We start from the raw sequence: 26245 nt of genomic DNA, 5'->3' as shown, positions 1-26245 counted from the left end.
AATGGGAGATCAGTTTCACACTTTTAGAGCCAGAGCAGCCTTCTTGCTGCAAATGTTTAGCTTGGAGAGGTAGAGTGAGAACTCTGATTTTAAAGACCACAGACCCAGGGATGGTGTAAACTTAGGCCTCTGACTTGGAATCAAGAGCAGCAAAGCTAAGCAGCTCTCTTTAAGCTGCATACCACAAAGAGCAAGAATACAGTGAGCCATGGATTTTCCCAAAGCTGGAAACCTGAACTGAGATGAAATCCCAAGCTGCTTTGGTGCCTAAATTCGTGTTTTGCCCACTTACTCACACTTCTCTCTACCCAGCAATAAACAAAACCAGACTATTTTGATGCGACTCCACACCCAGCACCAGTCTGACATGTAGAGAAACCATTGCTACTCAGAGTAATTCATGCAATGATGGCCTCGGTAAGGGTTCCATCAGCTCCTGAGTGGGTCTACAAGTGCTTTAGACCAGCGGTCTCCAACCTTTTTGGCACCAGAGACCGGTGGTCCTATGAGAATCTAATGCCTGATGATCTAAGGTGGAGCTGAGGCTGTGATGCTAGTGCTGGGGAGTGGCTGCAAATACAGATGAAGCTTAGCTCACTCGCCCTCAGCTCACCTCTTGATTTGCGGCCCGGTTCCTAACAGGTAACAGACTGGTACCAGTCAACGGCCCGGGAATTGGGGACCCCTGCTTTAGTCACAGCTTATCTTTGATATGTTTTCCACAAATCTTGTGGTCTTTCTGTTATGTAGTTAGTCAGACATAAGTGACAGGGGAACAAAGCAATGAAAGCCCAGCCCAGAGACTGCCTAAAGAACACCCTGTTTACGGTTAGAGAATCCCTCCTGCATCCTGGGAGACAAAGGACAGGAGGGCCAGAACCTATAGCTGGTTTAATCTGCCCACAGACGTTTGCACAGAAGTTACTACCCTAACCTGCCCACAACCTCAGCTTCATTATACCGTCATTATAATACCATGTCTACGCCCAAAAGTTTATGAATCGAATTATAACAGACTGAATTCTGGCTAAGAACAAGCTCAGTAGTCAAGGAGTTATATAGCAGCCAATGTCAATCAAAATGATCTCACGTGCCAATCACTTAGGAATACCTTTGTAACCACTCATTGCGGCCCTAATATAATTCAGACCTTTCCACTCCTGTGTTGTTACAGCCCTCTTTGGAGTGTAGTCTATCTTTTATCTTTTCATCTCTCATATTCCACAGGGCCATAGCCTTCTTTAGCATGGTCTGTCTCCTTCTAAAATATACTTTTAATAAATCTTACTTCTTCTAAATCTCGCTGTGCTAAAATTATCTCTACATCAGCAAAAACAAACAAACAAACAAAAAACTGAGAATCTCTAGTGTTACTAGGGCAGTGCTGGAGTTCAGATCACCCCATACAGTAACACTTCTGATCTTTCTAGACCAGGTAGTCATTAGCTTTGAACGTGTGGGATCTGGTCTTGGCTGAATATATAAAGTTGACTTGATCTCAAAATCTCATTTGAAATCTTCAAAACAGAATTCACTTAGTCAACAGGGCTTTGTTTTAAAAAGTGCTTTCAAACATCTGCCAAGTAATAGCACATGACGGCATGACCTATGTGTTACTGGGCTTCATGAAAATGGTCCTAATGGTTCCTGTCACTCTATATGCCCTGGCCACTCCAGAATGTGAATAGTTTGTAAGTAATGTGCACACTCATCTGCAAGATCCACAGCCAGCTCAGAAGGAACACTGCCTGAATCACTGAGGGAGAAGCCAGTAGAACCTGTTCACAGACATAGATTTTAAGAACTTATTTGAGAATCATCCCAAACCATTCAAATTGTCCACATGGCTTTATAATCCCCATGTTCACATTCCACCTTCCTGAAGACCTTCTCCCTACACGCTCACATCCTCTTTGATTCCTCATTTCCTTTCCCCCTTAACAGGTTCCACTGGGAGGGAAATGAGAGTAAGGAGAAGTCAGCCAAAGGATCTTCTGCCTGGGGAGCATTTGCTGATACTTCAAGTGCTTAAAGATCTGCAGCTCCCAAATGGACCATGCCAAGCTCTTTTCCCTTAATTTCAGAGGCCCAAGGTGCAGTTTAAAGAAAATCTATTCCATGTGTTTCTGATCCATCTCCATGCAGCTCATCCAAATGTTGGATTTTAAGAATTTGTAAATATGCATGATGTTTTGGGGGTTAAATTTAAAAGCCTTCCATGCTTTTATTTCTATTGAGAGAGGAAGCTGAGTTTTGCCAAGAGTAAATGAGTTGGCATCTTAGAAGGTTCACAATGGGTCTGTAACATTGAAGCCATAATACTTCAGTGGAAGCTCAAGCTCAGAGAAAATGCACACATTAAGGACTTCAGAGGGGAAGATTTCATTGGAGAGGCTGAAGCCTCTCCATCTTCAGCCTCTGTCTGTTCTATGCTTAACCCCTCATTACAGTTTCCCTTGGTACTTAGCAGTGTTAAGATGGAATCTACTACTGCCAAGAGGCTCTCATCAGTCACGGATGATCTTTGGGGATGGTTGGAATAAAACTTTGGCAGAGAATTGATGACTTTAACCTTTGGCTTTGAGATATTGAGAGGGAGGTACAAAGATCCCCAAAGATAATAGGTTGAATCAGTCCCCAACATGTCAACACAAAATATTCCAAGTTGTTGAGCTTCGGGGCAGAGAAACATGACTGAGGATCAGAATTCAGGCCCTTCTAAATTAATATTAGTAACCAGAAAGAAGGATGGAAGGAAACAAAGTCTTTCTGGAGAGCCTTTCACTGGAAAAGGAAAGGGGGAGGGGGTGTTAGGCCCTCACCAGGGTAAAGAAACCTGCACATCCCTGCCAGTAGAACATTACAGGAACAGCATGAAATGTGCTGTTTGCGGTCTGTGCAGACCTTCCACTTGGCTACATAACTGACACATGGTGTATATATAAAGAAACACATTAACAAGGCAAAATGCCTGGTGCTAGGAACTGCTCTCATTGCCACCCAGGTTACAGGGCCTGTGGGGCAACAGCAGGGTGTAGTACAAAGCTGTTGGTCTTGGAGCCAGTTGAATCTGGGTTTTCATCTGGAATTTACCAACTAGTAGCCATGTGACCCTGGCTAACTTATTTGCCTCCATTTCTTCCTCTGTGAAATGGGTATGACAATATTTAACCTCTTGGGGTAATTGGGAGAGAATATACAAGGAAATGCAAAGTGCTTAATAAACAGTAATAATACATGAAGATGGTGACAGGGCTGCCATTGGCAGGTGAGTAGGGTTCTGTGGCTGGTTGGCTGAGGTCTCAGAGTCTCTACTTTCCAACTTGGTTATCAAGCCTTAGCACATTTGAGAGGAGTAAAGGCAGACGTCTTCAGAGCTCACACAATGGAGCCATGCATGACAAGGAAAGAGCTTGGCTGTGGGAGTTTAAGACTTTCAGGTCTAGGCTTGAGTTTCAGCTCTGCATCCTGGGGAAAGTGGCTGAACCTCTCTGAGCCTCAGCTTCTGCATCTAAAGAAAGAGGCATAATGGTACTGGAACCTCAAAACTGTCCCAAGGATTAATAAGAAAAGGAAGTAGGGATATCCAGTGATGTACTCTGCGTGCCCTGTGCCCCATGCTGAGCAGCTCCAAGCCCTGCACTGGTGGCACTGGGCCTTGGTTTCTGGCATGGTCTCTTGTGGCAACTATAAACACAGCATCTGTGGATTGCTTGCTGAATCTTACCAGGTGGCTCCAGAGGGGCACACAGGCCTGGGGCTAAACTTGGCCTGAAGCTGGACTCCCTCAGGACTGTACCACTGGACACCTACTACACAAAGTCACACTAATAAGACTGGAAGACTTAGGAGCTTTGCTTGATACATAGAAACAGAAAAAAAAAAAAAGATAAAATACATAAAAATGGAGATGCAAATTATAAAAGGGAACCAGTCAGAAATGAAGAATACATTATCTGAGATGAAGGGTGTATTAGAGGGAATCAACACGGTGGAGGAAGCGCAGTATCGAATCACCAAATAGAGGATGGGATAGCGGAAGACACACAATCAGAACAGAGAGAAGAAAAAATAATCCAAAATAATGAAGATAATGTGAGGAGCCTATGGAATAACATCAAATATAACAATATTCGCATTCTAGGGGTACTAGAAAGAGAAGAACAGCAAGAAGATGAAAACCTATTTGAAGAATAGGTTTCCTAACTCAGTGAAGGAAATAGACGTACAACCCAGGAAGCTCAGAGAGTCCCAAAATTTATGAATCCAGAGAGGCCCACACCAAGACACATCATAATTAAAATGCCAAAGTTGAAATACAAAGAAAGAATCTTATAAGCATCAAGAGAAAAGCAGTTAGTTTAGTTACCTACAAGGAGCTCCCATAAGACTGGCAGCTGATTTCTCAAAAGAAACTCTACAGGACAAAAGGGCTTGACATAAAATATTTAAAGTATGGAAACCCAGGATCTACAACCAAAAATACATTATCCAGCAATGCTATCATTTAGAGTCGAAGGACAGATAAAGAGGTTCCCAGACAAAAATAAGCTACAGGAATTTATCAACACCATGCCAGCATTACAAGAATTGTTGGAGGGACTTCTTTACAAAGAAAAACCATGTATCAAAATCATGAAAAAAGAATGATAATAACTACATTCCTATCAACAAGTACCTCAAATGGAAAAGAATTAAGTGCTCCAAACAAAAGATGGAGTGGCTGAATAGATAAGAAAACAAGACCCCTCCATATGCTGCTTGTAAGAGACTCACTTCAAATTAAAAGACACACACAGACTAAAAGGAAGGGGTTGGAAAATGATATTGCCTTGATGGACCTAGAAGGTATTGCACTAAGTGAAGTAAGATAGAGAAAGACAAACGCCACGTGATTTCGCATACATGCAGATCTAAAGAACAAAATAAGCAACAATAACAACAGAAATGGAAACAATATAGAGACTATTTTGAAGGCTACTAAATGAGAGGGGTTGGGGGATTGGTGAAAAGGGTGAAAGGATTAAGAAGTACAAATGGATAGTTACAAAGTAGTCGTGGAGATATAAAGTATAGCATAAGGAATATAGTCAATAATATTATAATAAATATGTAAGGAGGCAGGGGGTACTAGATTTAGTGGAGTGATCACTTTGTAAGTTATATAGATCTCCAATCACTCTTCTGTACAACTAAAACTAAAATATATTATATGCTGACTATAATTGAAAAAAAAAAACTCATTGAATTGTACAATGTAAATATGAGCAACTAATTATTTATTGTATTTTAATAAAGTCATAAAAAAGAAAAAGAAAAGACAGTTGGGAGAACTCTTGGCAGAGTCCATGAAGCCAATGCTCATGGGGACTAAACAGGTGAAGGAGTTAGGGGCAGCCCGTGGGAGGAAATAAAGAGTGGTGGGAATAGGGGAGAACTGGAGTGTACATGCCCTGACCTAGGACATTTGCTTTTGCTTTCACTGTTATAAACGGCCCATCACCACCAGCAGGAACCACACTCACTGTGTGAGCCAAAGAGAGCAGGCCAGCCCTGGGTAGCTAAGATGTAACCTCTGAATAATTGTTACCTATAATCTTACATGCTACATTATTATGAAAAATCCCCTAGTTAAGGATGGAAATCTCCCCTGACTGCTAAAAAGTCAGATGGGTTGAAAAACATGGGAAGAAACCATTTATCAGAGGGTGCATGCCTCTCAGTCACACCATGGTCTTGGGCAAGTCATTTCCCTTGTTAAGCCTTAGTTTCCTGTCTGCAAAACCAAGCGCCAGCTATGGTTAAAGGAGAAGGCAATCACCAGTCACCTGGCACATAGTAGGATCTCAGACATTGTTTTTGTTTTTTTAATTACCACAAAAATGTCAAGCTGTTCCTTTTTTTTTTTTTTCTGATGGTTAGTGCAGGCTTTTCTTAATAATGGCAGCCAAATATACAAAAGAAAAGATGGTACAGATGAGACCAGTCTGAAGGGAGCCTCCTGAAATAGCTCGGGGGGAAAATGCAAATCCGATCTTGGTGCAACTTAATTGCTCTATTAGCACAAAATAGAAATGCACATGAATGTGAAGGCTTTTCTGTTGTACTTAAGCAGAAGGCTTGTGGGAGGAAGGCCCACTTCCTTGTAGGCTCTGCTTACAATTGACTCCATGAGGGCTGCTCTCCCATCTCCCTGGCGTGTTTTGATTCTGGAAGCCCTGCCAGCTACTAACAGAGCTCCTATTCACTGTAGCCTTCGAAGAGTAACAGCATTTCACTATTGCATGCACCAGGTTCACAGAAATCAGGTTTACAAAGAGTTATTTTCTTAAGGACAGATTTTTTAAAATTCCATTTCCTTTTCTCTTGCCCATGTCCAACCCTCATAACCTTGTGATTAGACCAGAAAGCTCTGTGGCCAAGCTTTTCTTGGATCGTGTGAATCAAGATCAATAAATATCTGTTCTGGAGCATGACTTACCCCGGCGCCTCTCTGCATTCTGGAATAAGGGCCCTGGTTTTGGGCAGCCGTGCAGTGTTGGCACGTCAGTTCTTCTGCTGCACATGTCTGTGTCGTATACAGTGTGGGCCCACGAGACTGCCTGCACCCAGAGAAGAAAGGTCCTTCCCAGGGGAAATGTACCTAGAGGCATCCTCCCTGGAGTGTTGCCAGTCTCAGGGGTGGGGACAAGGAAAAGGTTCTATTAGTCTGGGGTTTCCACAGCATGATTTTGGGTGGTTCATGAGATGTTCAGGTGTCACTACACACATGACCTCTTTAAGTACCAGCACAATTCCTTGGAAGAGTATGGACTGGTCTCTACTCCCTGTCGTCTTCTTTGCTCCAGGATCTCTCTTTAAGGCACTTCGATTAGGTGTTCGCCCCCACTGTTCCATCAGAATCTCTCCAATGACCATCAGCTTGTCAAACTCGGCAGTGAATTCTTTGTCTTCATCTGGCTCCACCTTTCAGAAACATTTGTCAGTGATTACTCCATCCTTCTATACTTTCCATTCCTTGTGCTTCCATAGAGCCACAGAGGGCCAAGTGGGCCACTTTCCTTCATCACCCTGTCTTGGTCTCCTCTTCTTCCTGACCCATTGTTGTGGGGGCATCAAGGCTCAGGCATCTATGACCACTCACCTCCTAGGTAATAACATCTGGGCCTATAACTTCAAACACCATTGATGCAATTAACACCCCTACATCAATCATTTTAGCTCCAACCTCTCCACACTGGCCTAGTTCAAATTATCATTCAAATGTCTATTTAAGATTAATATATCCAAAACTCAATGTGTCCAAATCATAATTTGATTCATTTTTCTTCTTTTGCCGCAAAACATTCCCCTGCTTAAAATACACACTCTACTCTTTATTCTCTTTCTTTGCTATATTTTCTTCCTACAATTAGATTTTTCATTTATTTACTTGTTCCTTGTCTGTCATCCCTGCTAGATTTTTAACTCTACAAGAGACACTTCCTTTACCTTATATTTAATGCTGTATTCTTAGTCCCATGGACTACCATTCAGGCACCCAATAAATATTTAATGAATGAATGAGTGAATAAAATAACACTGGATTTTGTAATATGAATGTTATTCTCTTTCCAAATTTCTTTCAATCCATAAAATCATGTCTGTAACACTGTTCTAACACGTGATAATTTCCCTTTTTAACAAAGAGAGATAGTTTCACTGGGAGAAACTTGGTAAAACAGTATCCTGTTAGAATTTAATAAACTTGTTTTATTTTCATTGTCTTTTTAATATAGTCCCCTTCCATGTATGTGGCTGGTATTAATAATTCTATATTTATACTGTGATATAAAGTTTCCTTTTAAATTTTATTTTTTAGGCAAAATGAGTGAATCAATTTAAAGAAAATATTAAGTAAATAATAGAAGATTGGACACTGGCACTGGCTGGTAAGGGAAAGATATCTGCCTAACATCTTAGCCACAGTGTCACTGGCCAGAACCACAGGAAGTGAGGCAGATGTCTCCTCATCATGGAACTGGGGTTCGAGAGGTACTACATTGGGGAGGAGGGGACCAGCCTCAAAGAGAAGCCTGGCGTGCCCGCACTGTACACAACGCATCTGTACAGCAGAAGAGCCAACAGGCCAGGGCCACCTAGCTGCCCACAACCAGGGCCCTTATACCAGAATGCAGAGAGAACCCGAGACCAGTCATCTCCCTGGGAGATTCTAGATAGTGGCTGTCTCCTCTCAACTTCTGTTGGGACATGTCAGACTCTATTTTCCTGTCGGGGTACTATGAAGAGGAATTTGCACCTGGCCAGAGTCGAATGGCTCAAAAACATTCTGAGAAAATTCTGGGAAGAAGGGAAGGAAGATGAAAGAAGACGAAGAAGCAGGACAGAAAGTGGGGACTATATTAAGCATTTACTGTTTATCATGCCCTGCAAATTATCTCGACTAATTTATTCTGAATATTTGGTATCTGATAGACACCAAGGCACAATCATCTAATTACTTCATTTTCTCCTCTGGGACCAGGTCTTTGGCAATGAGTCCAGATATCATCTCTCCCGGCATGAAGCCTCTTCTCTCTGCAGACTTCTCTCTGAGACTGGGAGCTGCATAAGGATGGGACTTTGGTTCACCTTAGGCCACATGTTGGAGTCCCCAGAACCTCATAAATGCTCAGTTGCCCAAAAGCCCTTGCTGAATAAATGCAATCAAACTAAAAATGAAGAAAAAAGACTCTGACAATATTAATTCCTCATTAATAATTCTAAGACAAGGTGATATAGGAGCACTTCAATAAATGTATGGAGTGAATGAATGAATCAGCTTAAAGAAAATGCTGTGAAGTGAAGGTTGAAGCTGGGATGCTGAGTAAGAGGGGTCTGGGTTTCCCAATGCTCCACTCAGAATATTTATTTTCTAGGGTTTGCCACCTTTCCAACTGTTGGAGATGAATGGCACAGAAATTTTACGAGACATCCTGCATTGTACTAAAGATTCAATGGATCAGAAAAGGTTTGAACCATCAGGAGATCTGTGTTTTTATATGATGATCAGAGTGTCAGAACTGGGGCTTGCCAAGGCAGGAAGCATTGCAAGATGGTTGGTGTTGGCTTTTGACCAATTATAGTGTCATTCGTGGCAGGGGATACCTGGTAAAACAGTATCCTGTTTAGGCAAAATGTCTCATCAAAGAGAAATTATTCTGGCCTCTGTCACAAAAGACAAGGAAAACTCTATTTAAGATTATCGCAATAGGGGAGAGAACTCAACTCAAATAAAAACAAGGACAAATGAGGATTAATAGCCAGTGGGAAGGATGAAGGAGAGGATAGAAAATTACATAGAGAAACTTGATTATTAAGGGTGGGGGAAGAGAAGCTTGAGTGGACATCAAATGTGGGAGGATTCTCAGTAAACATGTTAAGCGAAATTGTTTGCTAGAACTTAGTTAAGGGCATGGGTTGAGCTTGGGGATAGAAAGAAAAAATATTTTTAAGTATAGCACTGTGAAAAGTCACTTTGATGTCTCCCAGATCCCCAGGGATATAAGTTAGGTCCATAGGTTAGAGAAAGGGTCTCAAAGAAACTGTAAATAAGTGCTGAGCCCTAGGGACTCTGGTCTGTAGCCCAATCAAGATGCTTTACATGAGTAGGTAGATAGTATCCCTCTCAAATTCCAACCTGTGAGATCCCAGTTAGTAGCAAGCACTGCTACCTGGAAAGCAAAGCAATGGCTGGAGCCAAGGATCTGGAAAGGGGATGTCAACTCCAGAACTGTGTGGGATATAAAAAGTAGAAGTTGAGGGCTGTGGTGGACCCTCAGGAGATACCCTATGGGCCCGTGGATGGGATGAAGGTGTTTGGAGAGGGTGGTGGTAGACCTTCTGGAATTCTGTGACTTGGGCTAGAGCCAGAGAGTACTGAGCTGAGGTCTTTGGGGGCCCATTTCTTGGTCAGACCCCCCAGGTTGGATTGGGCATGTGGGGCTTGGCGAACATCGCTATGGCCCTGGAGAGTGATAACCAACAGGCAGGATGATGGTCAACGCCCAACTCCATTTTCATCGTTAATGAAAGAGTGTGTTACTTTTGCCGGACTGGCCATCCTGTGGCATCAGTGTGGATGAATGCTTTACTTTTCACATGAATGTTTGAAAAAGGTAAGGTTTCATGACATTTCTGCCCAGGTATTCCTATTCTGGGAACTTAGCCAAAGTAAATACTATTAAACAGAAAACAAGCTTTATGCACAAAGATGTTTATTGCAAAGGTACTTATGCTGGTGTAAAATTGCAAAAAAATCTAAATGTCCCACCACAGGGGATGGTGATTAAGTAAGTTCTTTCATAATCCACTCTGAAATATTTATTCAGCCATTAAAAATGATGATTTCACATTCTATAACAATAAGGAGAAATAGTTAAAATCAGTGAAAAAGTAGGAAACAGAATTCATATATGGTATGTTTGCATCTGTATACAAGTAAGAAAAAGCAAAATTCATGCCTTCAGAATTCTAATAAATTTTGATATTCCTCTGTTAAGCAGAAAACCTAACTGTCCCAGATACCCTCACCCTAGATAATTCTCTATAAGTTTGCACTGCTGTATGGTTCAGGTCATTCCAACATGTCAGCTAGACACATGGGGAGTAGAGATGGATGCATGCACTAAGTGTCTCTGACAGGCTCCATTAATCAGTATGGTGAGGCTGTGCTGCAGTAACAACCAAGGTTACATGACCACAGTTGATAACTGGGGACTCTATTTCTCACTGTTCTCACTCAGAATGCAGGCTGACAGCCTCTCCTACCTAGAGTGCAGATTTTAGACAGGTGGAAACTGTATGGGTTGTTCCCCACAATTAAATGCTCCATCCCAGAAGTAACCACATCACTTCCACTCACACCCCATGGTACAGAAGTAGTCCTGCGGCCCTCTCTCCCACAGGAAGGTCAGCCTTCTCTGTGCTATGAAAGAGACAAGCTGCTTCTGAACAGCACCACTGGCCACCACAAGGGCCTTCCATGAGCCCAAGTACCACTGCGAGATCCCTTGGGAAAGTTCCTTGGAGTCGATGGCTCAGCATTGCCCCTCCTAATTTGACTACCACCTGAGAAAGACAACATCAGACTTTCAGTCCCAGAAACCAATGACTTCTTACTACTCATTTTTTTTTTCTTTTTCAAGCTGCAAAATGAAAATATTTACCTTCTACAAAATTATTCATCCTTGGGCACTTTACAGAGTGGGCAGCATTTTCATACCCACACTGCCTGAGGCCATGACTGACACAGAGCTACCTGGGGTCTGTGCCCAGATGGGCTCTTCATCACAGTGTACTCTCCCTCCAGATCTAGCTCTTCATCTGTGGGGATGCTCTATTCTCCAGAGAAAAAGTTCTAATCAGAGGTTGTGAAGATTAATTCACTGAGTTCTGTTTCATTGTTGGCGTTATTGAAATGAAAGCATTTAAAAATAAATGAATAAGTAAAACAGAAGCAAGATGACAATGTTTATTGTAACAAAAGCACAGGAGCTACTGGGAAAATTACAAGAGCCTCTCTCTCTCTCTCTCTCTCTCTCTCTCTCTCTCTCTTTGATTGCTCCTACCAATTAGATTCTGTTCTATAACTGTGTTTCATCTTTGTGTTGTAAGTGTGATGGTTAATTTTTTTCCTGTCAGACTTGCTTAATCTGAGATACGTCTCTGCTTATTTGAGGTGCCAGGCTTAGCTCAAACCTTACTTCATAGGCTTAGAGAGAGCTATCAATTGGAGAAGGCTGGAAGAAGATACATTAATTTTTGAGTGCTGCATAACAAATTACCACAAGTTTAGTGGCTTAACACAACACAAATGTCTCATCTCACAGTTCCTGGGGTCAAGAGTCCTGGCGCAGTTTGCTGGGGTCCTGTGCTCATGGTCTCACCGGGCTGAAATCACAGTGTCAGCTAGCTACATTCTCATCTAGGGCACACTCAAGTTGTTAGCATTATTTAGGGCCTTGTGTTTGTGACATTGAGGTTCCCATTTCCCTTGGGGCTATGAGCCAGAGGCTACTCTCAGTCCTAGAGATTGTACATTTCCTTGACATGGTCCCCAACATGGGCATGGCTGTTTGCTTTCTTCCAGGCCAAAAGGAGGGCTGCTGCCATCTGTCTCCTTAAAGACTCACCTGGTATGGTCAGGCCCACCAGGATATTTCTCTTTTCATTATATAAAAGTCAGCCTATTAGGAAACTTAGTCATTCTGCACAATATGGCTTCATAGTCATGGGTCCTGACCACACTCAAGGGGAGGAAATTATAAAAGGCATGTACTCCCTGAGGCACGAATCTCCAAAGTCTGCCCACAACAGGGCCTGCTTCTCTGCAATTATTAGATTCAGTGCACAGCTAGAGGGAGCCTCCAAGCAGGGCACACTGAACTGTCCTGGACACAGAGAACAGCCACGTTTTGCTTGGAGAGTTCTTGATTCTTGTATGCCAGCCCATAATCAGAAGGCGCCCTGCGTCCTTCTGCAGAGCAGAGAATGGAAGCCGCAGGAGACACTTGCAATTTGCAGAAACTGTCTTTCTTTCTGAGTGGCTTCCAAAGGAAATGTGGGAGGGCCAGGGCAGCCCTGGGGAAGGACAGGGCCCTTGGAGCATGGCAATGCCACACACAGAGGTCCAGCAGACCTTACACCCCTAGGGCAGCCACACTCTTTTCTTCTCACCAGTCAGGGGAAGCAGAGGCAGTGAGGGGTGGGAAAATGATAGCAGCTGTGCATGGGTCCTTGGCTGACAGTTAGTCACATAAGGGGTGCCAGAGACCTCCCCTCCTTTTTGGAAACAGACTCTCTGGCCTCTGTCCAGAAAGCTGCATAGATCATTGCTCAGAGGTGTTCCTCCCCACCCCATTTCTCTGGCAGCTGGGAACCTGTGTGAGAGGCAACATTGAGTCCCAGGAACTGTACTGGGATTGGAACTGGTGGCCTTGGAATCCAGTCCTGCTCTTTTGTTGACTGTTGATCTGGGCAAGTAACTGAACTTCTTTGAGCCGGTTTCCAGCTCCATAGATGAGGGTTGGTGAAGGATGGAGGAAGGTCCCTTAGAGAAGGCAGCTTTTTAGCCCACCTTGTACTGCTGGTGTAGTCTCCATTGCCAGCCAGCCATGTGGCTGTGCCAAACCCAGAGCCTGAGCCATAGGTCAGGTCTAATAAGTCAAGGCTGTACTCAGAGCCTCAGTTTCCCCATCTCCAACTAAAGAAGTTTGGCTGGTCCTAAAATACGCACTACACTGCCTGAGATCTAGGGCTAGGCCTTTCTGATTCTGGGATAGCCTGCTGTAATATTAATCATCTTTTTTTAATGAAATTATCTAGTACCCAGTACTTGGTAGCTACCAAAGTTTTACTTAGTGAAACCAGGTTGAACAGGATAAGCTCTAGGGAAAACCTGAAGTTGGATAAATCTGTGAATCCAGACTGGGTAAAATGTGTATTTGAAGAGTCTATCACTGAAGACAATACTCCAATCGAAGCAGGGGCCTTAGCTTGACCCTCCAGGGATGAAATGCTTGTTGCCCAGAGTCTTCATTTCAGTTACTGTTGGGCAGTTCTGCACTAAGCTGAAGTAAGCCTCCCAGTCATTCTGAATGGCAGCCTTTGGAGAGTTTGAGGAGGCTGCATGTGACATGTGCTCGCTTGGGACTGTAGGGCAGATGCAGCTGTGCTGTGATGCCACACCTGTGGTTCTGAAACCCCGCCCTGGGTCTACCACCTGCCTTTTCAGAGCCTCAGCTTCCTCGTCTGAAAAATGGAACCAACAAATGTCATTTATCTTGGGTAGAGTGAGAATGAATTAAATGGACAGTTTATAGGGTATTATGGTCCCTTAAAATCCATATGCCGAAGCCCTAACCCCCAAGACATCAGAATATGACTATATTTGGAGATAGAACTTTTAAAGAAGTAATTAAGGTAAAATAAAGTCATTAGGGTGGGCCTTCATCCAGCATGACTGGTGTCCTTATAAAAAAGGGAGGTTGGAATATAGACGCACACAGAGGAAAACCCATGTGAGGACACAGGGAGAAGATGACAAGGAGAGAGGCCTCAGAAGAAATCCTCTGGGTTGCCACATTGATCTTGGACTTTTGGCTTCCGGAACTGTGAGACAATAATGTCTGTTGTTTAAGCCCCACAGTCTATGGTATTTTGTTATCACAAACCCTGCTGACCAATCCACAAGGGAAGATTTGTTTTGCATTAGACAGAGAGGGTAAGGCCCAAGTTGGCTGGAGCTCCACCTCTGCAGCACCTCCCACAGCTAGTTTCTGCCCCACCACCTCTGTGGCCCACTGCCCACTGTGCCCAGGCCCACCCCGCGGCCTGCAGCACCACGTGTCCAGCACAGGAGTCCAGGCCTCGGACAAGGTAGCTGACAGCATGCCATAGCAAACTTGTTTTGATTGCAGGCGGCTCTGTTGAGAGGCTGCAAACTCCGCCAACTCGTCTAACATGATTCCGCGAGAAATGTTGACTCTAAATTACAAGGACTTAATTTTTCCAACCACAGCTAGGCAGTAAATGACTCTCTGAAATGACAGATGGAAAGTTCAGTTAATATGTTTATCTTTGGGCTCTAAGCCCTGCCTCCCCGACCACAGCTCAATCCTGCCAGCCCAGAGAAGGGAGGGTGAAGTTTGTTGTCCCCAAACACCAGCTCACTGCCCAGACCTAGACCCCCAAACCTGCCCTGGACATGGGGTGGCTTCCTAGGCTTCACTCTGCACAGCCAATTAAGCCAGATCCTCGGAAAATCAAGTGAGCTGTCCTAATGAGACAATGACCTGGCTTTGTTCCCTACATGGTAAATAAAATGATCTTTTCAGCTGGGTCACCCACAGAATAATAATTCAAAACTCTCTCCTTTAGCCTTTAAGGATATGCTAGGAAAACAGTCGTAATTATAACAGCTAAAATCTACATAGCATTTTCTATGGATCTGACACTGTACCACACTAGGATATAGGTATTATTATTCTCATATTATTATTGAGGAAGCTGAGGTACAGAGAAAGTAAGCCACCTGCTCAAGGTCACACAGATAGTTAGAGGCAGAGTTGGAATTTCAGTGTGGGCAGGCTGGTTCCTAATTCATGCTCTTGCCCAACTCTGCACTGTCCCCAAAGAGATTTGCTGTGAGAAAGTGCTGGGGGAAGGATCCTGGCAAGTCAGTTGCCACTTGCCTCTGGGTCCCCTGCATCCCTGTAAACATCAGAGTGGTAGACTTGGGCCTGCCTGGGCAGGGTGTCAGCTCACACCTTAGCCACTCACCCCTGAGGCACACCTCACCATCTTCCTCCATCACTCTCATCTCCAGTTCTCTAGGACTGTCCTGGGAGCCCTGCCTACCAGCCCCAATGCGATTTCACTGTCTAGAGGTAGTGGCCATCATCACCAGATGGGCCTATCCTCTCCGAGACCTCTGCTCCAAGGGAGGGACTCCAGGCCATCACTCAAGGCCCACCGTTTTGCTAGCTGCCACTCAGGTAGTTTCCAGGCTTAGCTTGTTAGACACCGGGCCAGTCCCTGGTACAAGGAGCTAAAGCCACAGAGAGGATTTGAAGACAGTTCTGCCTTAATGGGAAGAGAGACAAGACATGATCATTACAGTTCTTGGTTTAGTGAGCCCCAAACATGTCAGAGCCCAGAATATAGGTAGGACCCTGAAGCCTTGTGAAGAGAGGCTTCCTTGCCAAGGCCCTGCATGGGCAGAGTCTTCCGAAAGGTTAGATAAAGGGAGATTAACCAAAGTCACAGCAGAGGAACAGCTTGAGCTAGAAAAAGCAGGAGAAATAGTATCATGTTTTGTGTGTGTGTGTGTGTGTGTGTGTGTGTGTGTAAGCCCAAGAGAGTGGGGTTCCAGGGCATGACAGGGAGACTGGCAGTACTGACAGACTGATAGACAGACAGATGGACAAGGCTGAAAAGAATGACAAAAGCCCAACTGCATGGCCTCTGTGAAGGTTGTATGTGTCCAGTTAAGGAGTTTGGGCCTCTTCCTTTAAGGGATGCATACCATAATGTAAAATACACATAACATAAAATTTACCATTTTAACCATTTTTAAATGTGCAGTTCAATGGCATTCAGTGCATTCATATCATTGTTCAAGCATCCCTGCCACCCATCTCCAGAACTTTTACAGCATCCCAAACTGAAACTGTGTACCCACAACAGCTCTTCATCCCCCTCCTCCCAGCTCCTGGCCATCACCGTTCTCCTTTCTGTCACTATGGGTGTGATGGCTCTAGGTAAGGGGACTCGATCTCAACTCAGGAAGTGTGATATGGGGCTTGTTTAGCCGGTTTCTGTAGCTGCAGAACAGAAACTGTATTAGGGAAAGATCTCACCAGCAGCTGCCACAGAGTTCGAGTAGAATACAAGGGCTGCTTGCACTAAAGCAATGGCCACCAGAAGATGGCCAACCTGGAGGTCAGGAGACCTGGGTTTGAATTTCATCTATTTGGAGCTTTGTGGCTGCAGGCCAGTTCTCAGCCTCTGTGGGCTAACACATGAAATGGAGATGACAATACTTTGTGGCAATGTGGATAATAAACAATTGTTATTTATTGTTCTCTGTCCAGTGTCAGGTATATACCAAATGTTTTACATGATCCATCTCAGATCAGCCTCAGACCCTACAGAATGAGTAACTCTAGGGAACTGAGGTTTATTGAGGTTCAGGGCTTATAGCCCAGGATCTGTAGCTGAGAAAACCTTAGCCTAAGACCCAACACAGAGGGGTTGCTCATAAATGTGAGTTTACTTACAATCTCTCTATAAATGTAAATCAACCATTATGTTGAATTTCTCACATGAATGCACAGATCAGTCATTTGAGTAAATGGCACTTTCAACTCTTAGAGTTTCCCTAGAGTTCAAAGCAAAGTGGCCCCAACACAGATTGGTTTCAGTACAGCCATGTTCCCTGAAGGAGGCCCTGGCTTCTGTTGAAAGGCAGAGAGGGCCCCAAAGCCCTGACAGCTCCTCAGAAAGTCTGTGCAGGGGCTTTTGCCTGAGGCTGGCCAGGCTTACCACTTACATGTGGGAAGCAGTAGAACCCACAGAAAACTCCTGGGGACAGGAACGTTATTTGTTGAGCTGCCCCAGAAACCAGTCCTGAGTTATATCGGGGAAGTAACAAAGTAGGAAAGGCCCATATGAGAGGAGGCTATGTCCAACCTGCTGAAGAGGAAATAGTACCACCCCCATGGGACCCAAGAGCCAGAGTGCCTGGAGCCAGGAGGTCATTCAGTGAGTCCAGGCTGCAGGATTCTTCCCCAGAGCCTGGCCAGAGGTTCCAGGCATGCCGTGGCCATAAGACAGAAAATGGGCTGAGACAGGCACTCTATTCTCCAATACTTAGGCTCCTATAAGAAAATGCAGGAAACACTCTTCTCTCTCCTCGTCATCCTCTGCAATGCCCCACTGCCGAGTTACACCTCCTCAGCCTAGTACCAAAGCCTTTTGTGATTGTACCCTGTTGTATTCATTTCACCCCATGTACACTAAGAGCTTGAGAACAGGGGAAGGTCAATTTCCTTTCCACTCCAAGTATGTGCTTATGAGTGGGCTGTGCCCTCCACTTAAAACTGTTTCATTTTCTCCTGCAGACCAAATTCTACTCAAAAACAACTCAATGCTGTCTTATTCTGATGCTTTCTGGGATTCTCCCCATCAGATGGTCTTCTACCTGTTTCTCCCACCCCCCAAGCCCTGTACTCTCATAGTATTGGGTTCTACCTGTAGTGTAACCCTTCCACATTTGTCTACATGTCCGGTATTTGCTAAGTTGGCAAGGTCTGTGCCACAAGTTTCTATGGCTACAGTGGCCAGCATGGACCCTGATACAGGTTGGTGCTCAGGGCATGCCGCTTGTCCGAATTAAGCAATGTGTTCCAGTCATCTTTCTAAATAAAAAATCATCACAAATGTGGTAGCATATAACAATCATTTTATTATACTCATGGTTGCTGTGGGTCTGGAATTGAGTCACAATGCAGTAGGATAACTTGTCTCTTCTCCGTGAGATCTGTGACCACTGCTGCGAAGCCAAAGACAGAGTAACTTGATGGCAGGAAGCTGGAATCATCTGGAGACCTCTTCACTCAGCCCTACATTTGGTCTCTTCATGTCCTCCAGGCTTTCTCACAAGATGGTATCCTCAGGATAGTCAGACTTCCCACACAGCAGCTCAGGCTTCCAATACTAGTGTTCCAGTGATAAGGAGAAAACTGCATTGCTTTTTCCCCCCTTTTTTTTCTTTCTTTTTTGTAAGGCCACCAGATTCACTGGGAGAAGACATAGACCCTACTGGTCCATGCGAGGGTGACAAAGTCACATTGTAGAAGAGCACGCAGGATGGATAACTTTGTTGCACCCTTCTTTGGAAAATATAATCTGCCACAAAATGAATAACAGAGAAATTGAAATAATAATACTCAACTGAAATTTTCTTTCTCTTTCCCTCTGGAGAATTTGCCCACCCACCTCACTCTCCAAAATCAGGTTTTTAGCACAGAGAAGAAGTCAAGGGCCCATAGGCTTATGCAGTTGAGCTCATTCATGGCTCAAGAAATATGCTTGCACAAAACTCCTTTGCAAGCACATATCCTTGTGTATATTTAAAACATGACAACTCAGACCCTGTGACAACAACAACAACAAAAATTATTTCTTCCATCTTTCTACAGGGTAGTTTTCAGAATCAGACTGTTTCTTGAAGTTTGAAAACTAGAAGAAGAACATTAGGTCCTAATCTCAATTAACAAATTCCTTCTAGCCAAGAACTCCCAGGTTCCACTTTGTTCATTTCTGTAGGAATTTGGACAAGCTAAAAGAGACACTGTTTTTCAACTTAGGATCTCCATCCCATCCAGTTGGAATGAATGTCAGATTGAAAGGAGGTGGGGTAGAGATAATTTCCTTAAAGGCATGTACTATGAGGGAAGAATAGGAAATAATATATCAGAATAAATAAAATGCTAGATGTTAAATTGTGTATTTGTTTATTGAACAATGTTAAAAAATTTAAAATGCAATTGGTCCTATCTCTTTAATTAGAGATGAAACCAGGGGTTTGGGGATATCGAGGTTAGCTAAAAACAGGGCTGCACTGACCTCAGTCTAAACACAGAGAAAGTTAGTGTGAGCACCAAAAAAGCAGTTTATTATTTTTCTTTAAATGTAAATAATATTTTTGGCCAGTAGAGAGCTGAGGACAGGCTAAAACTGCCTTTGCTGCCTTCAGCAAATAAAACCTTGTTCAAGACACAGGGTAGATTCACCGCCAGTTTAGTCTCTTTTCAAAGTCATATGACTTATTTGAGCCTTCAATGTCATTTAAACTGGTCTAAAACCTTCGGGTAACATCTGGAAGGAATGTATATCAACAAATGCCAAAAATAGCTTTTAAATATCAATCCTCTAGAATAAGCAACGGGGAGAGGGGCATTCTTAAGAAACGATGGAAATATCAAACTCATTTTACTGGTTTGGAGAGCAGCCTAACTAACGCACCCTGGGATGCTGATGTAATGCGATTGAGACATTCCCTCAACTCTGCCCCATCACTGTCAGCAAATTAGCCTGCAAAAGACATGAGGGTATCGCTCATCTATGAGCATGCCCATGGTAATCAGGCAAGTCCTTGGCTTTTCTGGGTTTCCTCAAGAACCAGCATTGCCATCTAAGTCAGCCAATAAAGCTCAAAAGGAGGTAGTCCAGAGAAACATGGTGTCTAGGAAGCTGACTAAACATCCAGCCTGGCCTGCTCTCAGTAAATCTTCTTCCAGAAGCTCTGGTAACCCATCCTTCAGCTTATACCCAAATACTCTGCCTAGATGAGGAACTCACTGCCTCCTGAAATCTCCTAAAATCTCCTACTCCATTAGGAGTCTTGTTGGGCAGCTTTTCCTAGCACTGAACTGAAATATCAGCCCTCTCCAAGCAGTCATGGAACAAAATTAAAGATGTAGAACAAAATTAAAGAAAGAAGTACCAAGCCAAGCTCATTCTCACTTATACCCTGTGGTCACGCAGTGCTCCCTAGATCTTCATAGGAGGAGCCCAAGGCAGCAAAGCAGAAGGATGAGCATTGCCTGTGGGTCATTTGCCATGTGGATGGTTCTCCACTGAGGTTCCAGAGCTTGCAGGGCCAGCACACGGTAACTGTCTACACAGAGATGTAGGGCAAGGTACAGGGTGCTATGAATATGAGAATTGAGACCCAGAAGAGTCAGCTGGTGCCATGCTTATTGTAATACATAGAACTGAGCCTCAGGAGTGTGAATCCCACAGGACATGGAAAGATTTGCCCTACATACTGCTGCTGAAGAACAATAAAGTGGATATGTGGGGGGAATTACGTATGGCACTTAATTCCTGTTTATGTTGGAGACATGTTTTAAATATTCGGTTGCTCTGTATGGATGTTGCTCTGACTTTGTAGAAATGGAGGTCGTTGCAGTATTGGCAGACGAGTGATACAATTTGAATTACTTGCGAGAGGGTCACTCAGCATGCTAGTGGAAATTCAAAGCATGCCTCAAATGTAAAAATATTGAAATCCACAACTTTATTTGTTTGCTTATTTGTTCTTTTGTTCAATAAATATTTATAGAAGACATACTATGCATTGAATGTTATCTGTCCTCAGAATTGGGGACAGGCCAGGGAACAAAGAAGACATGTCCTTATCATCCCGAGGCTCAGCATCTACCTGAAGGAAGCAGAAATAAACAAATGGCGATGCATTTTATGAAGACAAATGTCAGGCTGAGGGGCAAGGAGGGGAGAGTGACTGGGGAAGGCCCTTTTGGAGTATTGTCACCTGAATACAATCAGAGTTATCTTAAGGAAGGTGAGAAAGGATACAGGCTAGGCAGCTTCAGGGCCTGTCATCACTCCATGTGCCTTCAGTTCCAGATTCGGGTCCTCAGTACTATTTTCCACCAAAAGTATTTTTGTTCTCAAATCTTGGGATAGAAAAAGTATTAATGAGTATGGAAGATACTATTAATAATGATAAATGACAGTAAGGTTGCTGTTGAAAGGAAAAAGGAGGCACTTTGAAAAGATCCCATCGACTAAGCTGAGCTTGAAAAAGAAAATAATGATAAAGGTTACCTGAAATGAGTTGATTTTGTGGAAGACCTTGAATTCACAACAATATGTAAAAGAGGAAAGTTAATATAATGTGTGTAAAACAAGAATACGTATATTAGGATGTGTTTAATTTTATTGCTTTTAAGAAGTAGAAGAGTATGTTTGTATTTATTTTTTCAGTGAAGCACATGTCTACAAACTATAATGTTGTATTTCTCACTATCCCTGTAGATAAAAAAAAAGTAAGCAGAGGGAACTATAAATAAACTAAAATAATCCCTCAGACATAGGTACTGAATAATGTAACAAGCAGGTGGAAGGCAAGTCAAGCAGTCGATTGTTCTCATGGTCCTGCACAGAAACCAATTACACAGAGTATCTCACAGTGTTCCAGGATGATTAATTAGCCAAATGTTGCACATACTCCATCTCTCATCTCCTTGTAGATGGAACCTTGAGATGACCCTACTAATTATAATGCAATATTGATAAGTCATGCATAAGTTTCCAATTAATATTTATAGACTAGGCCAATTTATCATAATGACAGGACAATAGTTTAGGTATTGCCAGCCATAAGAAACTTTTAGAAATACATCATTTCTGGGAAAGGCACCAAGTTTCAAAAAATTAAATCTTTGAATTTAGATTTTAAAAGGCGGAGGCTTAAAAGACCAGATATAACAACTAGAACTTCATTATCAAAAGGAACTCAGCCAGTGATTTAGTTAAGATCACTTTAGACTATACAAACTTATCCTGAATCTGTGAACTCTTCACTTCCGAAATGGCATGCATGCATGTAGTTTGGGATCTGATAAGATTATTAATATTCAGTAGAATCACTGAAGCCCCATGTGAATGTAAAAAAATAAAACCTGAGAATATTATAAATAAAGATAAAAATTTCTTTTAAATGCAAGGAATTCATAATTCCATCTGGTAGATTTAAAATGTGTCTACAAATTCTTTTATACTTTCCTTCAAAAACTGGACACTAATTCCCCTCTCTTTAAATGTGAACTCTACTTACTGACTTGTTTTTAATGAATAAATGCTGCTGTAGTGATTACATGTGCCATCTGAGACCAAATCATAAAAGACATTCTGATTTTCTACCTATTTTTTCTTTGAAACTTATTCTGGAGAAGCCAGCTGCCATGTTGTGAGGACACTCAAGCAGTTCTATAAAGAGGTCCACATGGCAAGGAACTGAGGCCTCTTTCCAACAGCCAATGAGGAACTGAGGCCTCATATCAACAACCATGTGAGTGAGTCATCACACGAGCAAATCTTTCAGCCTCAGTCAAGTCTTCAGATGATCACAGCTCTGGCAATCATCTTGACTGTAACCTCAGGAGGCGCCCTGAGCCAGCACAACCCACTTAAGCTATTTCTGAATTCCTGGCCCGCAGAAACTGCGAGATAATAAAGGTTTATTGCTTTAAGCCACTAAGTTTTGGAGGTAATTTATAATGTAGCTACAGATAACTAATACATTGAGACAGGAAAAAAGGGCACTGGAAGGTCTTGTTCTGACAATTTAGTGTTTTGGCCCAGAGGAGGCACATTTAACTTAGAAATGGCCAAAGAATCATGCCAAGTTGCAAGGGCCAGGGAGTCTTCTTATGTGTGTGAGCAGGGAAGGGACTCAGATATGGGAAACTATGGTAAGCCTCCACTACAAAGCATTTAAGATAAGACATTAAAGAGCATCTGATATATTTGACCTGTGCTTTTGATTAATGTTTAGAAAGTTTGATTAAATAGGTTTGTAATAATGTATAAATCTTAAGACACTTAAATTTTATCTTATACCCGTGAAAGATTATATTAGAAATGTATAATTAGAGAAAAACATTGATTGCTAATATAGGAAAATATTTATTGTTTGTTAAAAATTTTAAGACTAATAACCTTTTGGTTAAATCCAAGATGTACAAGTATAAATACTCTTTCTCTTGCCCCAAAACCCCTTGCACTTTAAAAAATCTATCAGCCTAGTGAAGAGACAGATGAACAAATGTTGTCCTGGCACTCATAAAGAAAAAAAAAAAAAGGTAAGTTCTGGAGGACATGACATTGCTTCTTAGAAAATTTCTGAGTGTAATCATTAAATAGGAAACAGTGGCATACCTTGGTAAGTGGGGGCCAACATGGGCTCACCAAGACAAGCCATAACCAACCAACCTTATTTCTTCTTAGGGTGGGCTTCCCTATTACGTTTAGTAGAACATATGCAAAGACTTTTTTTTTTTTTACTTTTGCCTTACATGATATTCATACCTAAAATAAAACTCAAAGAATGTTATTTCTAATCATCCCAATCAGAAATATTAAGATATGTGTCTCGTTTCTCTGTACTGTCCCTCTCTTGCTAAATAACTTGAATAAAGCAGAAGCATATAACACAAAACCAGGGGGGTAGTTAGTCTGGTGAATCATCAAATCATGATTTAAAATAATTTTGTTAGATTGGGAAATGGTTTGAAGCCAAGATGAAATAGAATATACTCACTGAGAACCTTTAACTAGTAGACATGGCCACTTTGTCTCTTTACCCATTTCTTTCATGGCCTGCTTTATGGCCAATAAAGGACTCCAAAATCTTTTCTTTTTCCTTCTTTCCTGTCTGACTACAGATGGTTAGAGCCTAGGATTTGTCTTCTGTAGCCACACTGGCCATCTTGCAGTGTGTGTATGTGTGTGTGTATACCTGTGTTTTCCAGCTTCTTTACCTTTAGATTAATGAGAGAGTTAAGTCAGGCTTGCACTATTTCCCAGTTGTCTTCAATAAAGGAGGAAGAGAACTGAGGTCACCCTTCAGCTTGAGAGAACCAAAATGAGTTCTGGTTTAGATCAAAGTTGTCTGGGTTTTGTCAATCTTGGGACGCATGCCCAACACTAATAAAGTCTTTTCATTTTTATTTTCCTCTCTTTTTGTCTACAAACCATTGGACAGAACCCTGGAAAGGAAGAAGGGTAAGTCTTAGGCCTCAATTCCCAATAGGTCCAGATGGAATATAAACTCAAAGCATGACGTGGTTGCTGGGAAAACTAATGTTATCTTAGGTGGCATTGATAGAATTGTGCAGAGTCCAGAAAAAAATCAGTGTTAACTTTTTATTTGGCAATGGTCAGATAATAGCAAAATGATGCTTGCTTGCTTATGAACTCCACTCTAAAAGGAGGTGATATACAGAGTGGTGATCAAGGCAGTGAGAAGTTGGAGGTCACATGAGGGATGCTGGAGGAAACTGAGGCTGTATAACCTAGAATGAAAGGAGACATATTAGTAACCTCAGGCATTTGGATGGCCATGGGAAAGTGGTTGTGGACAGAGCCAGCTGCATTTAAGGGTAGAGAACTAGACCTGAGAATTGGCCATTCCAGGAAGATAGTTTCAGAGCAAAGAAGAGTTTTCCATTTAAGCTCTCTTCACATGGCATTTTCTAGATAGTGAGACTCCATCTTTGAAATGGCTAGAGAGGCCTGATGATCATTTTTTTAAGATTAAAGCCAAGGAGAAATTGAACTAGTGGCCTCCAAATTCCTTTCTTACCAAGACTCTGTTCTCCCAGATCTGACTAACCCAAAGATAGAAGCTCACAGGTTAGCCACATGGAACTCTTTTATCTAATGAAGAGAGCTTCAGTCTATATGGTCAACATGATTTTTGTTTGTTTGTTTGTTTGTTTATTTTACCCCAGCTTTGTTGAAATATAATAGACAATTAGTTGCTCATATTTACATTGTACAATTCAATGAAATTTTTTTCAATTATAGTTGGCATACAATAATATAGTTTCAGTTGTACAGCATAGTGATTAGAGCTCAAGTGATTAACCACCTAAATCTAGTACTCCTCTTCCCCCTTACATATTTATTACAACATTGTTAACTATTTTCTTTTTGCTACACTTATATCTCCATGACACTTTTGTAAATAGTCCATTTGTATTTCTTAATCCCTTCGCCCTTTTTCACCATCCCCCCAACCCCCTACTGTCTAGTAGACCTCAAAATATTTTCTATATCTATGAATTTGTTTCCATTTTTGTTGTTATTGTTTTTTATTTTGTTCTTTAGATTCTGCATGTACGTGAAATCACATGATATTTGTCTTTCTCTATCTGACTTACTTCATTTAGTGCAATACTCTCTAAGTCCATCAAGGCAATATCTTTTTCCAGTCCCTTCCTTTCAGTCTGTGTGTGTCTTCTAATCTGAAGTGAGTCTCCTGTAAGCAGCATATGTAGGGGTCTTGTTTTCTTATCCACTCAGCCACCCTATCTTTTAGTTGGAGCACTTAATTCTTTTCTATTAGAGATAGTTGTTGATAGATATGTAGTTATTATCATTTTTATTCATGATTTTGATACATGTTTTTTTCTTCTTAAAGAAATGCCTTCAACATTTTCTGTAATAGTGGCTTGGTGTTGATGAATTACTTTAGCTTATTTTTGTCTGGGAAGCTCTTTATCTGTCCTTCGACTGTAAATGATAGCTTTGCTGGGCAAAGTATTCCTGGTTGTAGATTCTGAGTTTTCATCACTTTGAATACTTTATGCCAAACCCTCTGTTCTGCAAAGTTTCTTTTGAGAAATCAGCTGTCAGTCTTATGGGAACTTCCTTGTAGTTAACTATCTGCTTTTCTCTTGCTGCTTTGAAGATTCTCTCTTTGTATTTAACCTTTGGCATTTGAATTATGATGTGTCTTGGTGTGGGCCTCTTTGGGTTCCTCTTTCTTGGGACTCTCTGAGATTCTGTGTTTTAACTCTACTTCCTTCGCCAGGTGAGGGAAGTTTTCCATTATTATTTCTTCAAATAACTTTTCCACTTCTTGTTCTCCCTCTCTTCCTTCAGGTATCCTTATTACATGGATGTTTTTATACTAATTTTGTACCAAAGGCTCCTTAAATTCTTATTATATTCTTGCCTTCTTTTTCTTGCCATTCTGTTTGGGTGACCTTGGCTTTCCCATCCTCTATATTGGTGGTTCTATCCTCTTCTTCATCCACTCTGTTAATTCCCTCTAATATACTTTTCTGACTGGTTCCCTTTTATAATTTCCATTTCTATTTTTATG

This window comes from Pteropus vampyrus, unplaced genomic scaffold (genome assembly GCF_000151845.1).
Source record: "Pteropus vampyrus isolate Shadow unplaced genomic scaffold, Pvam_2.0 Scaffold20, whole genome shotgun sequence".
In the NCBI taxonomy this organism is placed as follows: Eukaryota; Metazoa; Chordata; class Mammalia; order Chiroptera; family Pteropodidae; genus Pteropus; species Pteropus vampyrus.
The sequence above is the reverse complement of the archived record's forward strand: the minus strand, read 5'-3'. Positions refer to the sequence as shown.